The sequence below is a fragment of the Pipistrellus kuhlii genome, unplaced genomic scaffold, assembly GCF_014108245.1.
Source record: "Pipistrellus kuhlii isolate mPipKuh1 unplaced genomic scaffold, mPipKuh1.p scaffold_m20_p_36, whole genome shotgun sequence".
In the NCBI taxonomy this organism is placed as follows: domain Eukaryota; kingdom Metazoa; phylum Chordata; class Mammalia; order Chiroptera; family Vespertilionidae; genus Pipistrellus; species Pipistrellus kuhlii.
Window position 1 is genome coordinate 2132545 of NW_023425536.1, and position 10886 is coordinate 2143430.

The window sequence follows — 10886 nt, forward strand, 5'->3', positions numbered from 1 at the left end:
GTCATTTGTATGTCTTCTTGGGAGAAGTGTCTGGGTCCTTTTCTCATTTTTTAATTGGATTGTTTGTTTGGTGTTGTGTTAAATGAGTTATTTATATTAAAGCCTTGTTGGAGCTATTGTTTGCAAATAAGTTGATTGCCTTTTTGTTTTGTTGGAGGTTATTTTTTCTTTGCAGAAGATTCCTAGTATGATATACTCATATTTATTGTTATTTTTGCCTAATTCCCTGGTTTTGGGATCAAATTCATAAAATCCTCTCTAAGGTCAATGTTTATAATGTAGTATCTAAGTTTTCTTCTATGACATGTATTGTTTCAGGTCTTATATTTACATCTTTGATTCATTTTGAATTAATTTTTGCACATGGTGACAAACTATAGTCTAGTTTAATTTTTACATGTGGCTTTTCAATTTGTAATGCAACAAAATAAAATACATAGGAATAATATATAATAAAAGGGTAATATGCAAATAACCATCACTCCGTCACAAAGATGGAGGTACTCATAAGCACAATATGGTGATGCCCAGTCCCCTCAGCCTGCCAGAGTCCCCTAGTCCTGGGGCAGGGAGTGGAGGGGTGGGGGTAGGAGGGCTGAGAGCAGGAAGCATGAGTGGCCTGGTGGAATGCTTGCTTCATCATCATGGCAAGTAGGCAAGCATTCTGCTCCGGCCCCAGAGGGCCTCTGGGCAGCTTGTGCACAAGGCCTTCTACATGGATGCTCAGGTGTTCCTTGTTCCTTAGGCTTGCTGCTTAGGTTGTCTTTCCTATTATGTATGGAGGGAGGCTGAGGACCCACTGTTGCTGGATATTGCTGTCTCTGGGACCGCAGCACCACAGGCTGCAGGGCGCTGTTGTGTGTAGCAGTGCCCAATCTCTGGGGTCCACCTGCACCTGGCATGTTCAGGGGAGGCAGCTGGGTGCAGACAGATCCTGGACTCAGGAAGTAGGGTGTGCCCTTGGATAGGGAGCAAGCAGGAGGAGAAGTCCAGGCAATTACTTCCAATGGATCTCACTCTGAGGCTTCATTCAAATGCAGAAAACTCTCCAGTGACATCAGAGCCTTGGACCTGGCCTCTGGCTTCTCTGACACCCCCACCCTTAGGCCACAGCTCATTAACTTCAGGGAGGGAGGATGTTTCCTGTCAGGAGGAAAAAAGTGCAAGAGCATCTCTCTGTTTTCCCTTTGTTAATCCCATTTCTGGTTTTCTATACTCTTTCTAAGGGTGACCTGGCTTTTGACAGCAAAAACAGACTCGTGTACAGTTTCACAGCAGACCTCATGGACTGATTCTGTTACCTTACCTTCAGAAACCAGCAGGTGTATATGTCGTGTTCATGTAAAAACATTCAAACCTGTAGAGAACTTTAATGAGTTTATTTGAGCCAAACTGTCCACATTTGCCATCAAGCAGAATCTCAAGGGATTGGGACAATGATCCGGAGAATGGCTGTTTTTTGCTTTGTTTTATTCATCTTTTTAAAAAAAAAAATTAATATATTTTCATTGATTTCTGAGAGGAAAGGAGCAGGAGAGAGAAACAGAAATATCTTTAGTGAGAATCACTGGTTGGCTGCTTCCTGCATGCCCCCAACTGCAGATCAAGCCCTCAACAAAGCAAGCATCCTGCCCTGGCTGCGGAGAGCCTCTGGACCGCTGGAGTGGAGCAGCCAGGCCCCACAGAGAACAGAGAATCATGGGGAGTGAGCCTAAGCTGTCAGGGCTCCCCTGAGGTCTCCCAGATTGGAGAGGGTGCAGGTCAGGCTGAGGGACCCACCCCCCATGCACAAATTTCATACACTGGGCCTTTAGTAGACTTAATAAAGGTTGTAAAGGACCTATATGGTGAAAATGACAAAGCATTATTAAGAGAGATTAAAAAAGACAATGAAATGGAAAGATATTCTGTGTTCTTGGGTTAGAAAAATCAATATAGTTAAAATAGCCATATTACCCAAAGCAATATACAGATTTAATGCAATCCTCATCAAAATTCCAATGATGCTTTTTAAAGAAATAGAACAAAACCACCACCAGATTTGTATGGAATCACAAAAGACCTCAAATAGTCAAAGCAATCCTGAGAAAAAGTCATATTACCTAACTTCAAATTATACTATAGATCAACACTCATAAATTTTGATTCATATTTTACTCTTTCAGAATCATTATTATTGCTAATATTTATCTCTTTATTTACCTTATTAAAACTGTCTTGTGCTTAATGCCATGGATAAAAAATATTGCAATTTTAATAACCTTTCCAAAAACAATCAATACATTTAATGCAACCCTCATCAACATATTATTCAGTGGACACTGCCAAGCTGATTTTAAAAGCCATATGAAAACAAAACAGCCCAAAATCAGTTAAAGCAATACTGAACTTGAATAAATTCAGGAAATTTAGGTTGTCATATATCTAGATTTACCATAATGGTGTCATAATTAAGAAAGTGATATTTTTATAGGAGAAACAAAATAGAACAAATAAATAAAATAGGGAATTTATTTCATTTATGGCTAAAATAATGGAACTCTATTGCCAGTGAGTAAATGTCTTTTCCAAATAAAAACATGAATTTTGACTTCTATCTTACTTCATATACTATAATTCCAAATTGATATGATATATCACCTCATACCTATCAGAATCTCTATAATCTACAAGTCAACAAATGATAAGTTCCGGTGAGGATGTTATGAAAAGGGAACCCTAGTACATTGCCGGTAGGAATGCAGACTGGTGCAATCACTGTGGAAAGCAGTATGAACTTCCCTCAAAAAACGAAATATGGAACTTCCATTTGACCTAGTGACTCCACTTTTAGGAATATATCTATCCATGAATTCCAAAACACCTATCAGAAAGAATATATGCACACCTATGTTCATAATGTCATAATATACAATAGCTAATATGTGGAAACAGCTCAAGTACCCATCAGAGATGAGTGGATAAAAAAGCTGTGACATATTTACACCATGAAATGCAATGCATCAGTAAAAAAGGAGAATCTTTTACCCTTTGAGACAGCATGATGGACCTGGAGAGTATTGTGCTAAAGAAAATGAGCCAGTCAGAGAAAGACATGTACCACATGTTCTCATTCATATGTGGAATCAAACAAACACAATAAATTGATGAACAAACAGTCCCAGAGGCATAGAAGCATGAAAGACAAAGAGACATAAACTGAGAATCTCAGATGGAAGAGATTAACCAAAGAACTTATCCCATGTAATAAAGAGATAATTGACTATCACACCCTCACATGGACGCAGACAATAGGGTGGTGTAGGTCTGGGGTGGAGGGAACAGGCTAGAATGAGTCAATGTGGGGGCAGTGGGGGAATGGAGATATATATAATACTTTCAACATTCAAGATTTTTTAAAGTAAAATTAAAAATACATTTGAATAAATAAAATTATAACAAGAGATTCCCTTTATATCTTTAAAAATACAAAAAAATTATATGTTAATTTTTTTTTTTAATAAACAAACATTTCTTCCAATGCTGCTTACATACAGAAATAAAAGAAATGCTCTTATGCAGGGCACAACTATTAGTAAATTCACTAATTAAGAATAATTGTTAAAAGTAAAATTTTTATAACAATTTGCTTCTTCAAACTGATGGTTCCTGAGCTTATGGCTGATACACTTTCAAAAATAATGTAATTTTATTTCTCATTTATACTTTTTGTTTTTTAATCTGCAATCCATATTTTAAAATAATTTTAATTCAATGAATCAGGTTATACATTTAATTTTTATAAGAACATTTAAACTTTACCTAAGATCTACCCTATTAACAGATTTTTAAGTGCACAATAATTTATGATTGGTTATAGGTACCATATTGTAGAACAGATCTCTAGAGCTTGCTTATCTTAAGCAAAATGTTATAGTCACTGTGGCAAACTGTACTGAATATCCTCAAAACTTAAAAATAGAACTACCAAGTGATGCAGCAATCCTACTTCTAGTTATTTGTCCTAAAATATTGAGATTAGGATCTCAAAGAGATATAAGCACTGCCACATTCATGGCAGCACTATTCACTATTCAGCTAAGATGAGAAAGCAGACTAAATGTCTGTGGACATGTACATGGATAAAGAAAATATATACCCATACAATGAAATACTTTGCAGCCTTAAAATAAAAGGGAATATGCCATGCATGGATGAACCTTGAGGACAGTGAAATATGCTGGTCACAGAAACCATAGTTTTGTGGGATTTTTAATCAATGTAATTTATCATATTTATAACTAGAGGCCTAATGCACAAAATTCATGCAAGAGTAGGCCTTCCTTCCCCCAGCTGCCAGCACTGGCTTCCCTTTGGCAGCCGGAACCCGGGCTTCCCTCACAGCCCCAGCTTTGTCTGGAAGGATGTTGGTCTAATTAGCATATTACGTTTTTATTATTACAGATTAGTATAAGAATGAATCAATTTTTCCTACTCTCTTTCTAAAAACAATCTGTTTCATTATTTTATTAGTAACTGAAAAAATTAAATAAAATTCTAGGTGCTATCCTCTCTGTGCTTGTGTTATTTTGATGATAAGGGCATCAGTGTCATTCATTTTAACATGTTCACTTTGGCACTGAAAAAGATAATATAAACTTAGATTAACCCTCTTGAAATGAATATTAACAAATGTTCCTTTGCATAACCACTAACATCTTTTTACGAATCTATTTTTTCCTAGAAAAACTGCTTTCTACAACTTGTCATAGTTTTACACATATATGGGAAAATTACACCATTCTTTCCAATTTAAAGGAAATTGTAAAAATGCAGAATGAGTTCCCATTGGAAGTTATAATCAACTAAGATGTAGCTCATTATAAAAACAAACAAAAAAACTATTCATTTTTTCTTTTCTTAAGGCCAAATGTAAATAGTAAGAATCACTATAAAAGCAAATGACAAAAAATATATGAGAACAGGATATACTATGGCACTATATAGTTTTAGTTTATTTTTTTGTTTGTTTTTTATACATACTTTGCTTCCTTTTGTTTTAATTCTGTTTTAATGGCTCTTAAATTTTAGAAATGATTCCAAATTTCAGAAAATTATAGTAACAGAATCTTTAGTAGAAATCTTCCCAATATATACTGACATGAAATGATTCCTCATTTTGTAATTGCTTGTTAGTTAGAGATATGAATTTTGTTCACATTTCCTTCAGTCCAGACCTGACAGATGATAAAAGCAGTGAGTAAAAGATTTTTGAGTGACTCTTGTGACCTACAATGATGGGTAATTATATAATTCAACTATACCCATGCTAACTGAAAAATATCTTATAACATAGACCACCTATTACTAAGTTTAATTAAGTAGTTTTCATAAAAGTTCATGGAACAAAATTCATCTCAGAGATAAGGCTTTCTATGTTACACTTTCAGCACATATAGTTCTTTATACATACGGAAAATGTGAATAATAGAGTCCTGAGTATGCACAATAGGTGAAAACGCATTTTCATCCAGCTTTTAAATTATTTCTAATATTAAGTCATTGGGAAGCATGCCAAATAATATAGATCCATTTTTAGAGCTCCTTGATGTCATGGAAAATAAGCATTAAAATTAGATCCAAACTGAACAAGGACAGGCCACTGGAGTGGAGTGAGCATTTTGATGTAAATGGAAAGAGAAAGACTTCCTGTGATAATGAAAGGAGCAATGAACCTGAGCAAAGAATGACTGTATGAGAATCCTGTGTACATGGCTCCTATCTCCTCTTAGGCTGTGTCTAAACATATTAGAAAAGTAATTGCAACTGTCTGTTTAAATAGTGGAAAATAGCAATTGCCCCCCCCCCCTTTTTTTTTTTTTTTGCCTCTTTCCTTACTATTTCATTCACAGGAAATATCTTCATTACTGGTATATTTCCTTATGATAAGGGGAAAAGAAGCAAACCTTGAATCCCTTGTAACCACTGGGCTATTCACTGCTAGAATGAAACATGGTCTATTGTATTTATAGTAGGTTTATTTTTTTAAGGAACTCCAATTCTTGGTGAAAGTTAGTGTATATTAAACTGTTAAAACTGTTAAAAGCAGATTGGTTTCCTATCTGAGAAGAAAAGTCAATGTAAGTCATTTTGAAATAGTATTAAGATTCACATACTTAATCCTTTCATATGTTCAATTGCAAGAATTACCACATGTGATGCAGGCCTGAGAAGTGCTAAACCAAACCACTGAGGAGTTCTGGGGAGGCATCTCCATTTCCACTGCTCAGACCTACTTTTTCACACACATTCAGAGAATGGCACCTGTAGCATTATAGTAGGCTTTGCTTCCTGAGGGAAACTTAGAAGAAGATTGATAAAAACCACAGCCCTCATCACTGAAGCTAGTCTTAAGGTGCCAATGTGCATTGATCATTTACCTATCCTGCTATCCATTCTGGGTTCCTTTTACTACCCAGCTAAAATTCTGTTGCTATTTGTGGCCCAACTGGTGGCTCAACTTGGACTCTACAACCTGAGAGTCTGTGCTCCTGGGAATGCCTATTGAAGGGCAGCATTGCTACACAAGCTCATCATACTGAAAACTGGGCATTACAATACCAAGTGATCACCTGGGTGCCACACATACATAGTTGTACCTGCTGCCATTGTCTAAGAGCAGCTGAACCTCAACCTGATGATCTGAATCAGTGATGCCAGCCAGACTAGTGAAGTATCTGCTTGTCCACTGTATTCTGAATGTAAGAAGCCTGGAATAATTATAAAGCAAACATAGATTATAGTTAAAGGAGACACTGTTTCCCTGGGGGGGAAAAAAAGTGCCTGCTATGGGGCCCAAAGAACCCTTCAGAATCCAGACTTATGTGTATGGGAAACACAAAATACTCTAGTGGGTCACTGGGAGTGATGATAATGGAAAGTAGGAGCTTCTTCCACTGTTTGTAATCCTTGGTTTCCAAAGTCACACATTCTTTCTACTGAGGACAATATGTATACTGAGCCTTAGAAGATAGTGTGACTACCTGTAGTGCATTACCCCGAGCTGGTACTTGATCTGTACCTTCACAGACCATTCCAACCATAGACCACCAGGCTGGCAGCTTTGAATCATAGTATGTGATATGACCAGAAGAACACAGTCACCCCACAGTTTCAGGATTCATTAGTCTCTATCAGCCTATCAAAAGGAATCCCCCATGTGTTCAGAGGAATCAATGAAGGCCCAAGAGTGGATAACCCAAGAATCTGGATTCCCTGCTCATGCAGCTTGCAAGAACAAAATATCTGGTCATGCTTGTGTTCAATCTTGAATATACTACTTCTAACTTAAAGTGGATTGTCCTTGCTGAAACTCATGACCTAATTGGTCTGACAGAACTGGTTTATTATAGGCAAGTCTGTGTGCATAGTTATTTGTGGCCACATAGTCAAGGGCTCAATAGTAAACCAAGGATACTTTAAAATATATACCTATATGCAGGATAGCATTTTTTAAATGGAATCTCAGTGGCCTTTCTAGTAATCCTATGACTGTGGCTTGCCATGAAATCCACATGTCGTTTTTTCTAACAACTAGTATTGAATCGGGTCTGCCTAGTTGTATGGGTCCAAACAGCAGTGATGCTTGTACCACAGACTGAATGTGCTGTGGAGCTCTTTTGTATATAATATCATTCAAGTGGTATTTTTTTCATGTTATGCAATATATAAATTGAAATAGTATTTAAATGTAGGGGATATTCTGTCCCCAGAATCTGAAAAGGCTTATTAGGTATTAAGCTTCTGCCTTCATGGTAGGACATTCAAGGGATAGTAAATTAACTCATATTTTGGAAGCACATATTTTATCACTGGACTCTTAACAAAGATTTGCCAATGTAGCAAAATACTGAATCTGCTACATTGGCTTACTTTTCATTTCTGAAATATCTATGGTACTTGCTACTTCTTGTTCATCTAGCCTAATAAGTATAATATAATCAAGATAGGTTAGTCAACATAATATTCTGTGGGATGTTCAGAGATTCTAAATAGCTTCAAACTATATCATCCTATCTAATAAAAGAGAAATATGCAAATTGACTGTACCTCAGCTATACCAACAAGCCACATACACCAGCCAATCAGGAGCAAGTATGCAAATTAACTCAGCCAAGATGGCTGCGGCCATGGAGCGAGCAGGAGGCTTGGGTTTCCACAACAATGGAAGAAGGCAAGCTTCCACAGCCCTGGCCTGCCTTGGGCTCCACTCAATGCTACAAAGTTTCAATTATAGAAGATAAATAAATACCATATACCAGGGCCTCTGCTTGGGTTGCCATGGGGTGTGGCCAGCCTGCAAACCACCACAGGCTCCTTGTCCAGACTGCCCCATGCCCCAAGGGAACCCCCATCCTGATCTGGGACACCTTTCAGGGCAAACCAGCTGGCCCCCACTCGTGCATCAGGTCTCTAGCCTATCTAATAAAAGAGTAATATGAAAATTGACTGTCACTCTAACACACAAAATGGCTTCCCCCATGTGGAACAAAATGGCCACCACAAGATAGCCAGCAGGGGAGGGCAGTTGAGAGAGACCAGGCCTGTAAGGGAGGGCAGTTGGGGGGTTACCAGGCCTTCAGGGGAGGGCAGTTAGGGGCAACCAGGCTGGCAGGGGAGCAGTTAGGCATCAATCAGGCTGGCAGGCAGAAGTGGTTAGAGGCAATCAGGAAGGCAGGCAGGTGAGCAGTTAGGAGCCAGTAGTCCTGGATTGTGAGAGGGATGTCCCATATTGGAGAGGATGCAGGCTGGGCTGAGGGACATACACTCCCTTGCACAAACTTTGTGCACCAGGCCTCTATTAATATATAACTGGATAAATAATATACAATATCTCAGGGACAAAACTGAATATTTCTGTCCATTCCATGCGATTGCAAAGTTTCAAATATTTTTCTGATGTAAACATAAAATAATACATTTGACAAATTAATGGCCATGTATCATGTGTCTGAGGCAATTTAAATCTATTCTAATTATGATATACATCTAGCTGTATGGCTTCAGTTACAAGGGAGCTATGTTGAATGTTTATTTGGTTGAGTTTTGCTTACCTATCCTACTCCATTATTCTGAGTTTGAATGGGCCAAAGTAGCTAATAAAATGGAGATATGCTGAAGACCACCACAATACATCACATATCTGTAAAGGTGACCCTCATATTCTCCACCTCCTGAAGATACAATATTATCTTATTAACTACTAGAAGCCCAGTGCACAAATTTGTGACCAGTGGGGTTCCTCATCCTGGCCTGTAGAATCAGGCCAAAACCAGCTCTCTGGCATCCCTTGAAGGGTCCCATATTGCGAGAGGGTGAAGGCCAAGCTGAGGGACCCCACCACTGCACCTTTGGGGCTGGAAAGGCCACAGGGAGTTGGCCAGTAGGGAGGGACAGCAGGAGGGCTCCAGGCCTGTCAGGCTCATTCTCCAATCAGCTGTACCTTAGCAGCAAGCTAACCTACCAGTCACAGTGTATGCCCCCTAGTGGTCAGTGCACATCATAGCAAGTGGTTGAGCTATCTTACCATATCATTAGCATATTACACTTTGATTGGTTGACTGGACAGCCAGACCACTGGACACTTAGCTTATTAGGCTTTTATTACATAGGTTAGTGACAGAGGTAGCAATGTCAGAGGTTTTTACATGTTCTCTCCTACCAAAATAGCTTTTATCCTACAGGATAAGAATGCAGTAGGTGGGTTCTTCCAAGTAGCAAGTATTATGTGTACATCCCAGTTATACTTTGGAAATGGATAATCATCAAGTGGATATGAAGATCTAACAGGTCCACTGGCCTTGCTATTAGCCAGCTCTAATTAGTCCCTATTTTGACAGAATCAATAAATATCACTGGTAACTCAGATCTTATGTTTCATAATCCTCAACATATTTTGGGCACATTGTGTTACTAGTGTAAATAGCTTTATATTTCTTGGGGGAAAAAAAAAAGATTGGTAGATAATTAGTGTACAGACAGTCCTCGGGTTACATCAGACTCGATGTACATCATTTCATGGTTACATTGCCATCTCCTATTTATTTATTTTTAAAAAAGTTCTGTCATTTCGATGTATGTTCATATGTGCCTTATCTTTTTTATTATTTACTGCAAGTTAAGGTCAGGAATTGTTATCTTTTAAAATTGTTTTACTGTTTCACTTCATTAATGCTGTGTATGTGCCCCATGTGAGTGACATAGGTGCTTATGTAAGCCAGGCAACCGAATGGCAGAACAACCAGAAGGTCCAGAACAACCAGTGGCTATGATGCACACTGTGGCGGCCAACCAGCCTGATCTGGGGCAGGGCTGGATAGCCAACCACTCGTGGCCACTGGCCCCTGCCACCCTTTCCGTGCACACCCCCCCCCCACCCCCAATCCCACACCCTAATCACTAAAGTTTTGAAGTGTGACCTTCAGTGATTCTAAGTAAGTATACCAGGAACTTGAATGAAAGTGATCAGGAGAAAAACTGCTCACGGTCTGGACCATCACTCAGGTGTCCAGGAGAGGTGCCCAGCATGACCACCATCTTCCTGCATTCTCGCTCCACTGATTACTACCAAAGAGGACAGCCAAATCACACCACGGCCACTCTCAAGAGGGTTTGTCAGCAGGGAACTAAACCACATTACCTGTCTAGGGAGAGGCTTAGAAATGGAAGCTGTAATTGTCCCTGACACTAAAGAACTTTTGAAGCTTCAACTTGTCCAAAAGACAACAGCAAATGTGTATACATCCTGCAAAGATCTTTGACACTAATAATTCCCTCCCAGGCCCACCCCTGATCAGCCCCTAATCAGGAGCAGATGTCCAGACCTCACCTGTGCAAGAATTTGTGCA